Source organism: Saccostrea echinata, unplaced genomic scaffold, assembly GCF_033153115.1.
Source record: "Saccostrea echinata isolate AGI-Se365-2 ecotype Australia unplaced genomic scaffold, CSIRO_AGI_Sech_v1 ptg000054l, whole genome shotgun sequence".
Taxonomy (NCBI): domain Eukaryota; kingdom Metazoa; phylum Mollusca; class Bivalvia; order Ostreida; family Ostreidae; genus Saccostrea; species Saccostrea echinata.
In genome coordinates, this window is record NW_026889803.1 from 47,270,932 (window position 1) to 47,282,136 (window position 11,205).

At 32.6% G+C, this 11,205-nt stretch overlaps 1 protein-coding gene across 1 annotated transcript in view; it reads right to left on the minus strand.

The window, feature by feature from the left end:
- Positions 1–5,021, minus strand: part of LOC133172576 (protein unc-93 homolog A-like) — a 31,392-nt gene extending 26,371 nt beyond the window's left edge. The window contains exon 1 of the mRNA XM_061307497.1: positions 4,586–5,021. The gene's annotated coding sequence lies outside the window, so the exon portion shown is untranslated. The remainder of the gene's footprint in view (positions 1–4,585) is intronic.
- Positions 5,022–11,205: the final 6,184 nt, after the last annotated feature.

Here is an 11,205-nt window from a genome sequence, read left to right on the forward strand (position 1 = left end):
AAAGGGCTTTTGATTCGGTCTCATGGAAATTTATTTTTAAAGTCTTAGATTTTTTCAATTTTGGTGATTTTTTTATAAAGTGTATTAAACTTCTTTTTCAAGATGCCAGATTGTGTGTAATACAGAATGGCATTTTTTCTGAATTCTTCAATATAGGTAGAGGATGCAGACAAGGTGATCCAATTTCTCCATATTTATTTCTCCTTTCTGCTGAGATAATGGGTATAATGATAAGGAATAATTCGTTAATCAGGGGCATTACTACAGTGAGTAAGGAATTTAAATTGCTTCAATATGCAGATGATACAGTATTGCTACTAGATGGTTCCAAAAACTCTTTAAAATCAGCTCTCTCTCTTGTTGATCAATTCTCAAAGTTTTCTGGACTAAAACCTAACTATGAAAAAACACAGTGTATTAAAATAGGATCACTAAGAAACAATTTGAGGTTATCAGATGAATTCAAAAACTTAAACTGGTCTCAAAAACCCTTTACTGTTTTAGGAATAACATATTGTGTAAATCTAGAAAGTAACTCTATGTTGGAATTAAACTTCACACCGAAACTTAAAGAAATAAAAGCACTCATATGTTTATGGTCACGCAGAATGTTATCAACTGCAGGAAGGATTACTGTGGTTAAATCATTGATTCTTCCAAAAATTACACACTTGTTAATTAGTTTACCAACTCCCCCAAAAGAAAAATTGAAAGAAATCGAAAATATTTTTTATCAGTATATATGGAACTTTAAAACTCCAAGAGTTGCAAAGAGTGATATTATTCAAAGCTATGAAAATGGAGGTTTCCAAATGATTTGTCTTGATACTTTTGCTAAAAGTTTGAAAATTACATGGGTTCGCCGCTTTTATGATGATACATGTAAATCCGGCTGGAAACACTTGATAGTTGAAACTTTGCCTAATGCATCACAGATAACAGTTTTTGGACCTTCTTTTTTGCAAAAGCTTATTAAAACCAGTACAAATATTTTTTGGATTGATGTTTTTTCAGCTTTTTTAGAATTAAGAAAGTGTATCGAGACTCACTGTATTTTGAGTCCTGTGTGGTTTAATGAATCAATATGTATTAATAACAAAAGTGTATTTTATAAACAATGGTTTGAAAAAGGTGTTTGTTACATACTAGATTTTTACAATTACACAGGTGAATTAATGTGTTATGAAGAGTTCTGTAATCAGTACAATTTCTATCCACCATTTACCTTGTATTACGGGATTATAAATAGTATAAAGAAACTAGACTTATATTACAATACAGAGTATATTGTTAATAACTTACCTTTTTACCCACAATTTTTGCAAATAATTAGAAAATGTAAAAAGGGCTCAAAGGATTACTACAATGTATTTTTGAATCAAAGTTGGAAAAAACCTAAATGTGAAATAAAATGGGAAAAAGAGTTTAATCTAGATGTGAACAGTAATTGGTGGAAAACTAAAAATAGTCTTATTTTTAAAGTTACAAATGACATGCAACTTAGATGGTTTCAATACCGCATTATGCACAGAATTCTTGCAACAAACACATTTTTAAACAAGATTGGGATTGTAGAATCAGAATTATGTACTTTTTGTAATGTACATCCAGAATCACTGGGACATTTATTTTGGGAGTGTGAATGTGTAAGTGAGATCTGGGAAAAAATTCAAGATTGGATAAAAGAACTATCTGGAATTGATATTGTAATGAATAAATTGGACATTATTATTGGAAAAGATGATAAGTATTATAACATTACATATCTAATAACATGTATTGTAAAGAAGCACATATACCGAAAAAGATGTTTAAAACAAATTCCTTCATTTGAAGGAGCTAAAAACGAAATTTTGTATTATTATAAATGTGAGAAATATATTTACAAGAAAAACTGTGATATTGAGAAATTTGATAGAAAATGGAACTGTCTACCATTAGAACATGTACTGCATAATTGTTTTGTTTGAGATGAACCCCCTGTTGCTCAAACTACTTATCATTGAAACAATGATTTTTTGTTTTTTTTTTTTTGGTAAAATTTAGATAATTAAGCTTGCATATATATGTCTTGTATGGCTGAGGTGTGAATGTTGGCTTTTCTTTCCCTTTTTTTGTATATAAAAAATTCACCTGTCACAAGATGTTTAGTATAGGAACTTTGTCAGAATAGTTTGCAGAATCCAAGGCTCCCCAAACTTGGCTGTAAACTTATTGATCATCATATTCATGTGATGGGGTAATATAAAAAAAAAAAAAAAAAAAAAAAAAAAATTTAACGTTTTACCTACTGGTCATAGAAAAGGATGAAGCACTGAATAATTTGGGTGAAATACTGTATATCTTTTTATTTTTACTAATAAGCTAACACCTACTACTTTGATGGAAATTTACAACAGCTGTTTGACAGAACAATGTGACCCTCTTTCCTAGAAAAATTCCAAACAACCGATGAAATTATAATTCCGAAAAGTGACCCTCGTACTCTGACCCTATAAGACGGATGAGAAAAATATTATTTTGATTCTTTGATTTATTGCAGGAGATGTTATTTTCCAGAAAATAACGGCTTCCTGTCGGTTTAATTCTGGAACTGGATTAATCGGATATCTGTTGAATATCAGGATGTCAGATTTGTACAAATTAGAGAACTATTGGCCGTCCATTTCATAGAATCAGGGACTTAATCACAAAACATGGCGTTATTGACATGCAAGGAAGCTAAATATCGGAAGAATATCTATCAGGACGAACTTGGAAAATCGCTTTTCCTTCTATCTCCTATGAGATATGTCTCGTCTTTCTCAAGTTTCACTTCTTATAAATGTACGCTACGATTGCCAATGTGTATTTTCGTTGTAAGAGATTAATTTGGATGAATAGAGTCCAGGACAAGTTTCTATAGCCTAGTTCTTCTGTATTGTGTTGTTATGTATTGCGACTCTTACTGAGACCTCGGCAGAAATAATTAAATTTTTGATTAGTAAACTCACCAAGAAAGGAAGGTATCAATTTCAGAATTTTCTATCATGTAAGATTTTTTTCATGTGATTTTTTAATTTTCAGTGCATGCTTTAAGACAAATTTCAAATACAATGAACTAACATTAGGAAACAAAAATGATGCGGCGTTTTTAGTAAAAGATTTGTGATTTATATGATTAGGATACATTGAAGCAGGGGCATCATGTGCACTTGAAGCCAAAAAGTAAAAGTATGGGGTTTTTTTATTTTTTTTTTTATTTATTTTATTTTTCCTTTTAATTCTGTTTCAAATTTGCCCGTCTGTCAGCATTTTCTGCTTGATGAAATAAATCATACATTTTTAAATTTGTGGAGTTAAGTATCGTTAAACACAGTTATAGAGGCGGAGGAGACCAGAGGAAACACACATTAAAAGGGATATGGATCTTTTTACAGAATGATGATTTCCAAGATCAGTCACTTATATGTCTGTCAATATGATAATGACATTATGGCAGTAACTTGGGTGATTTTCAACATAACGGTATTTTATACATTATTTAATTGGAAACCCTTTTTTACTTGTTAGTCACTCAGCCAAAGGTAAACTCAGGAATATTAATGCGATCATACTTTAATGTGCTTTTTAAAGATTGCCATGGGTGATTAATTCACGTATATAAAATGTATTTATATAATCAATCGTATTCATGTGCATGTATGAGTTTTCTGCTTCATCTCAAATTATGTTAGTAGGAAAATTCTCCATGACCGAAATAATTCCTAAAAGCAATATGCCTTAGTTTTGTGAATTTTGTGTCCGATCCTTTTGTCACATATGCAATTGAAAACAAAAGTCTTAGATCAAAACAAAATCGAGGCACCCAAAAACAACACCACATTATTACAGATTATTCCGATAACAAAATATTAGAACTGAGAAGCAAACGTTTCCCAGTAATTAACAGCGTGTTTTGGAGAAAGAAAACAAATATAATATTTCCTTGGGGACAAATATTCACTGTTTGCGAAATCAATTTTAACACCGTATCAGTGAACTGTTACTCAAACAAATCGACACATATTTGAGTAATTTGATGTTAAAACGAAAACAAAATCGTATCTGAACTTTATGAAGAATATTTTCAAGGTTTTTAGGAGTATGCACGCACTTTCATCAAAGGAGTTAGTGATAGATCAAAGGCAATTTCTTAAACAACTATATCAAAAGATATTCGAAATGCACTGGCATAATTTTATATTCAAGGCCAGTATTTAAATAATTTTTTTGGTTAGATATTCATCATTCACCAATAAGTGTTTTTGTTTTAAATTAAATAATAGATGTGACGTTTAGAAAAGTAGTATCATTGTCTAATTTAATTTCACACTCAAAATTTGGGAAACAAATTGCTCAGAAATCAATAAAATCGTTTAAACTGAAGAGAGCTTTATTGTGTGTTGATGCCCGGTCGCGAAATGGGGTCCAACACAGTTTAATTTAGACATTGTACATGTATATAAATTATATTTTAAGACGTTTTGCCATGCTCACGTTAAGTAGTTTAGTCTTTAGATAGTAACTTGATTCTTTGCAATTCTTCCTGGCGTTTCTGACCTACCTGCTGATTTAAGTCCACATTATATTTACGTTATCTTCCTGGAATCTCAGAAAAAAACATCCTCGGCTCATGATAAAATTAAAACCGACCTCGCTCGATATCTCTCTATTGATTTAAAGAAAGTACGATAATTGATGAATAAAACCAATTAGAGCTGTACAGTTCTCACACTGAGCGATTTTGTCAAGATTGTTAGTTCCCAGTCAAAAATAGTTCCCAAACTTCTCAGTTTTAAAACTGCCTCAAACATTTTTTTTCAGGTACGGTTAATTTGCACTTGTACAGTAAATCTCATGTATACAACACTCAAAGCAGCTTCTGAGCTGATAGACTCAAGGATCGGTCTACCAACGATCGGTAACAACATTTTATGACTGTTCTGTTATTGGAAAACTGAATACAAGTCTGTCTATATATACACACAGAACGTTATTCATAATTGTTCTGTAATATATGCATTTTATGTGAAGCAGCAGGCGAAATGTTTTCTGGGAGCTATAAAGAGTACGATCATAGATAGGCTGCCCGTGGCTTATTGTATTGCTTTAATAGGATCAGATTAAACCAAACGCTATTTTTACAGTACGCATGTTAATAAAGTCAGCGGGAATAATAATATCGCTGAAACAATATCTAACATTTAGTCCTATGATAAAAGTAACAACTTTCACAAAGAATGAGATCAATGGAAAATAAAGTTCAAAGAAATATTTAATGGAACAAAAAGAGAAATATTGATTTCGTTATTGTTCGGAATAAAAACTGCATATACGATGCAATATTTAAAGTGATGTTTCTTTCCATCAAAGTCCATTTCCACAATTTCTGGTTTATTTAATTTTTTTTTCTTACACAGCTATTAATTGGCCAGATACCAAAAGTACTTTCTGGCAAATCCATTAAGGAGGGGATTCTTCTGATGTCCATTGCATTTAAAATTAATGAAACTTTCACAGATTCAGCAAGACAATATCAATATGTGATGGAATCAGATTCGACCATCTTATTTAAAAGCAAGATCAGATCAAGGTCATTAATGTCATTTCCTTGACATAAAAAAATCACTGTAGTCAGTCATAAGTGCCTACTTCTATTTCAAAAGATTAATTTTTTTTTCTTTTTTGATAAAAGGATGATATAATATTATGTTCTATCAGATGATTCTACCATACTGAGATTATTAATCTAACTTAAACAGATATAAAAGTTAATCCGAATTTCCTCTATTTTTTTTTTTTTTTTGAAAATGTTTAGGGAATGTTTAATTTTTTCTTAATCTCACATTTGGTGAAGTAGTCATATTCTCAAACAAAATGATACAGAACAAAAAGTTTTGACCCCTTAATTAGAGAGAAAAACAATTTTTACTGTACTTTTTTTACTCAAGTCAGACTTGAATTCAAAGCTTTTTCTAGGAATGAAACATGAAGATAACAATCAGTATTCAATCTCGAAACTCCAATGAAACGATACAAATTTGGAGCAGAGCACACACGGACCTCAAAAATTTAGAGATGGGATCAGGTGCCATGAAGGAGTGAGCATCCCCTGCCGACCGGTCACACCCGCTGTGTGCTCCTTGTCATGATCGAAAAAAAACCCCGGAAAAATCCGTAGACAGTTCAGTGTATAAATAATGGCTTAACAATTAGTATGAAGAAAATGTCAGTCAGCATTTGACTCAATGATAGGTTGTATGTGTTGACAAGGTCATTGTATCGACCATAAAACTTGCGAAATGATGACTTCGAACGAGACGGTTGATATCCTAGTTTCATTAACTTGTTTGTCAATAGCTTGCATCGTTTTAGAAATTGTTCATACGAAGAGCATACTCTTGCGTATCGAATCAACTGAGAGACATACACCCCATATGTAGCTGATAAGGGTATATTGCTACATAAGTAAGGGAAGTTGACGATTGAAAAGTCATCACGCTTATCATAAGGCTTTGTTGTTAGGTAACAATTAACGTCTTTTTCAAGTAAGATATCTAACTTTTATTTCAAGCTCACTGGGATATATCGAGTCGACATATGAACGGAAATAACTATTGTTAATCGATAATACGTCGTCGACAGTGGCGGATCCAGGAATCTTGAAAAGGGGGGGCGACCAATTTGGGGTTTGGGTAGGGGCCCACGGCCACATCAAAAAAATTGATTTATTAAATCTTATGTATATTTTGGACACAAAGTGGGGGGGGGGGGGCTGGGCCCCCCTCTAAATCAGCCAGTGGTCAATATATCGAAATGACGAGTTGAAGGCCACAGCAATTGTTTTCATCTTCTCATGTAAAAATGTTTTTGCATATGAATACAAAAATATGTCTGTTAGCTAATAACGGGGCGTAATTGGTACCCATGGAAATTCCAACAGATTGTTGGAAGACCTGATCTCCAAAAACTACATAGATATTGTCATTCAGAAAATTAACTCAAGCATCTTTTTAATATCAACTTCAGAGTACTTATATGTACAATCAGAATGCTTTTTAACATAATAATTTTGCAATTGACAAGGTATGTATTTTTACGAATTCCATTTTTATAGAAAAAGCAGCTGTCTAAGGTTTCTAAAAGCCTGGACTTAATTCAATTCATCGTGGGAAATGGTTGTATAAAGTGTTGAAAAGTCGTACGTTTTGGTGACACTGGTTTAAGTGAAATGTTGTGATTTCAAAATTTTCTAAAAGTTTCTTGGAGTTTTTAAGTATCCACACCTTATTTACATCACATCTCGAATATACTGTTGTACAGTACTCCTGATGTTTCTCCTTCATTACACAAAATATTTTAATGATTGATTGATTGTATGTTGTTTTACGTCCCATTCGAGAATTTTTCACTCATATAGAGACGTCTCCATATACCGGTGAAGGACTTCAAATTTTGTCCTTTACTCGGCACTCAGGGCCATTGAGCAGTGAAGTCTTTATCGTGCCAACGCCTGCCGTGACACGGGACCTCAGTTTTTAAGGTCTCATCCGAAGGACCCGTAACTTTCACTTCAAAGTGCCGAGCTCATGGCGAAGGAACGGTTACTTCCCATTTTTTTTTATCGACTAAGGTCAGTCGCGGCCGAGATTCGAACTCACGACCTCCCGATCACGGAATCGAGCGCTCTAAAGACTGAGTTACCGTGAACGGTTTAAATATTTTAATGAAGAGTAAAGAAAAAGGCTTGGTAGAAGATTTACTGGAACCCTCTATGTATCTTTGTTTGTAAGGATTTTTATAAAGTTTAGGAATCCAGTAAAGGTATGGTAATTCAAATTCATTTTGATTGTTGGGAATATCAAAAATATCTAGAACAGACATAAGATTTTGAAGAATGTCTTCCTTAGAAAGGGAGCTAGGGTGTAAGTTGGATTTCCACTCGCAAACTTAGATCCTAGTTCCTCTAAAATACAATTCAAATAATGAACCTTACAAATTAAACAACGATAATGTTGTACCTGCTTTGACTACTGGGACCAGTACATACTGATAATGTAATCTAATTCCTTTTTCACTTCTGAATTATTTAAGACAGAAGGATGAATAGCTTTCATACAGCCCCTCAATTGCTTAATGCGAGATTTCAACATGCACGGAAGCGTTTAAAAGTTATGAAGAACTTAGTTTGTTTGGAAAATCATTTATTTGATATAATCTAAAACCTACGTCCCTAATAATTAATTGATTTTCATTTACTTTAAAAAATTCCTTTTAATTAACTTTTATGTCCCTTACATCTACCTTTAAAGAGATTTTAGCAATATACTTTGAATATTGCATTTAGTCTGAAATCAGACAAGAATCCTTCTTTTAGTTAAAATAATTTATCTAAATTTGAATGAAAAACTCTTAAAGACGCTATAGTTTGTATTGAGTTGTGTATTCAAAACAAGATTGGCAATGTATTAGCGCCTATAGTTAATTCTTATCATCGAGAAGTTACATAAATGGCATCAGAAGCAGGCACATTTTGTGTCAATATTCCAGTTTTTGCCAAGGACCTCCCTTTTCCTCCCTCCATAATGGCAAGAAGTAAAATCATTTGATAAATTCTCCTAATCACTTTCACCTATCCAAGAGAGGAAACAGTTTTGGTCGTCTAGGAGGAGATCTTGTATACTTCACTTGACCGTGGATTCAGATATACCGGGTATTCAGGTTAATGAATAAAAAATATAAGATATCAAAATATCTCATGAAATTTATACTTTTTCGGTTTTCAATAAATTTCCTCACCAATTTGACATAATCCATGGAAAATTTCAATTGGCTGAGTCATTGAAAAATATCTTAAACACCAAGATATTGGCCAGATTTCAAAGGTTTCCTTGAAAAAATCAGAAACTTTATTGTGACACGTTTCGTTTTCTCGACTTTACACTCCCTTGTAGAAGCTTGCCTCAATAATGACTTACATTTTCAGTTTATTACTTTTGAAATTTTGTGTGATACTTCTGATATAATATCAGTTAAATCTGATTTGTTAAAAGCCATCTTAAAAAAATGTCAAAAAATAAATAAATAAATAAATAAATTACTGCCTACCTACCTATCCATTTTTTTAATCCTTAGCGGAAGAGAGCAAACAAATATTTTTTTTAAAGATGGCCTGGTGTAGATTTTTTTTTTATCCACGATTGAATATTCAAACACTGCATGCCAACATATCTTAAAGTGCATATATTCTGTTGAAACTAGTCTGGTACTTTTACAAGAAAGTACTCTTTCTATCACCGGCGGTGGCATCATGTATTTAACTTCCAGATAACATAACAACCGACAGGTCCAAATACAAATGTTAAGAGATTGAACATAATTCTTCAATTATCCTCGATCTTTGTTAGAGAAAAATCAAATCAGTTTTCTTATATGCGAGAATGTAAACATTTGTATTGTTTCTGGATCATAAGATTTATTGATGAACCTAAACAGAACAGGAATTAATGCTAAAAAGATAAATTTAATAAGTAATTATTGCTTTAGACCTACACCCATGTTTTCCTAAAATCGGACTCTAGCACTGTAAAAGTTCATTCACTGTGGAGTTCATTCTAAGAGCAAGATATGCCAGAAAAATAGATTCTGATGTAGAAAAAAAATTATATTATAAATTATTATGTTTATTAAATTGTATAGTGTTCTTTAATTCCTGCATGCATGACGACCTCATTGCTGTAATTTTCTTTCTTTGTCATCTATCTATTATTATTCTTAGTCATCTATATTATTTGCTTGTTTTTTTCAATACGGCAGCTTCGGGATATCCGCAAGCAAATACTCCTGCAATATATGTTAAATTGTTTCGTTTTTGCTGCATGATTGAAAAATCAACGTGTACGGCAAATGAGACATGACAAACAAAATAAAGTTCAAGCAAATGCTTGTGATATTACAAATATTTGTCAAGTTCTCTTATAAAATACATGCATATGGGATGCACTATCCGAGTACACAGAGGAAACGGGGAAAGTACAAAAACATAAACAACAAAATAACCCATTAAGCTTTCATCTCATGAGACGTTGCCAGTCTTTTTGTCGGTTTGATTTGACTTTTTCGCTAAAATGGAAATATCCCTTACAGCATTGCCTTGATTATCGTTATTCGTGATCGGCAGACCGTCCGAATCCCGATGATGGATTGCTGAATTTCGAAATTGCGACTTCTCCTCGTGCTCCCACCAAACAAAGTCCTGTCCGTCAGATAATATGTAGGGTTTTGGAGAAATCCGTCTAGACAAGAATTCGATTATCGTCTTGAATTATAATGGCTGAAGGAATTGAGATTAAAGATAAACCTATTCTTGCTTTGATGACAACTCGTAAAATACGCTCATTATTTCCTCTCGAAGCGGAGAAGCATGCTGCTTGTGTCCTTGATAGACGAAACCCTCGGAACGACAGAAGAGTGATCTGGAAATTGCTGTATTCAATAACTGCGTTTTACATCCGATCGCCCGAACTCTGTTACTTCCGGTTTGCTGTCACATTTCATCATGTTCATAAGGCTTCCATCACGAGATTCACCGTCAAGTAGGTAAATTGATATCGATAAATTTATAGGATGGTCAGTACTATTTATTCGACAAATTGCTCCGCAGTTCCTTAAATTGTTCGTTAATCTACTGGAAAGGAGTCGCTGAGCTTAACGACCACCTTATTGTCTGTACATACACGGATCTTGTTTGGCAAGTAACTGTCGCCACATTGTTACTCACGGTTGATAAAATTAATGAATAGAATCTTTGTACGTGGCAATAGATTTTTTTGTTTTTAAAAAAGTGTTAATATCAATAAGCAGTCTTTTTTTAATTTAACATCACGCAGTGATATTTCCCATCAAACATATTTCTCCTCTTTCCCCTAGCAAAGGAGATAATTTTTATTGCTCTGAAGATGATATTAATTCTTAGATTACGTAATCGGCACAAAATCTGAGATGATTAAGCCATAAAAAGTCTGTGGAAGAATTATATGGGTGTTGCTCAGTCGTTAGAGTGCACTTCTTGGAAGAAATTACAAATAACAAATGTTTTCCTGCAAGCATCAATATAAATCAATTTTTTTCTCTTAAAAGATTTAAGTTATTGCACTTTTAAGATCTTCCTGATCTAGGAAGTTT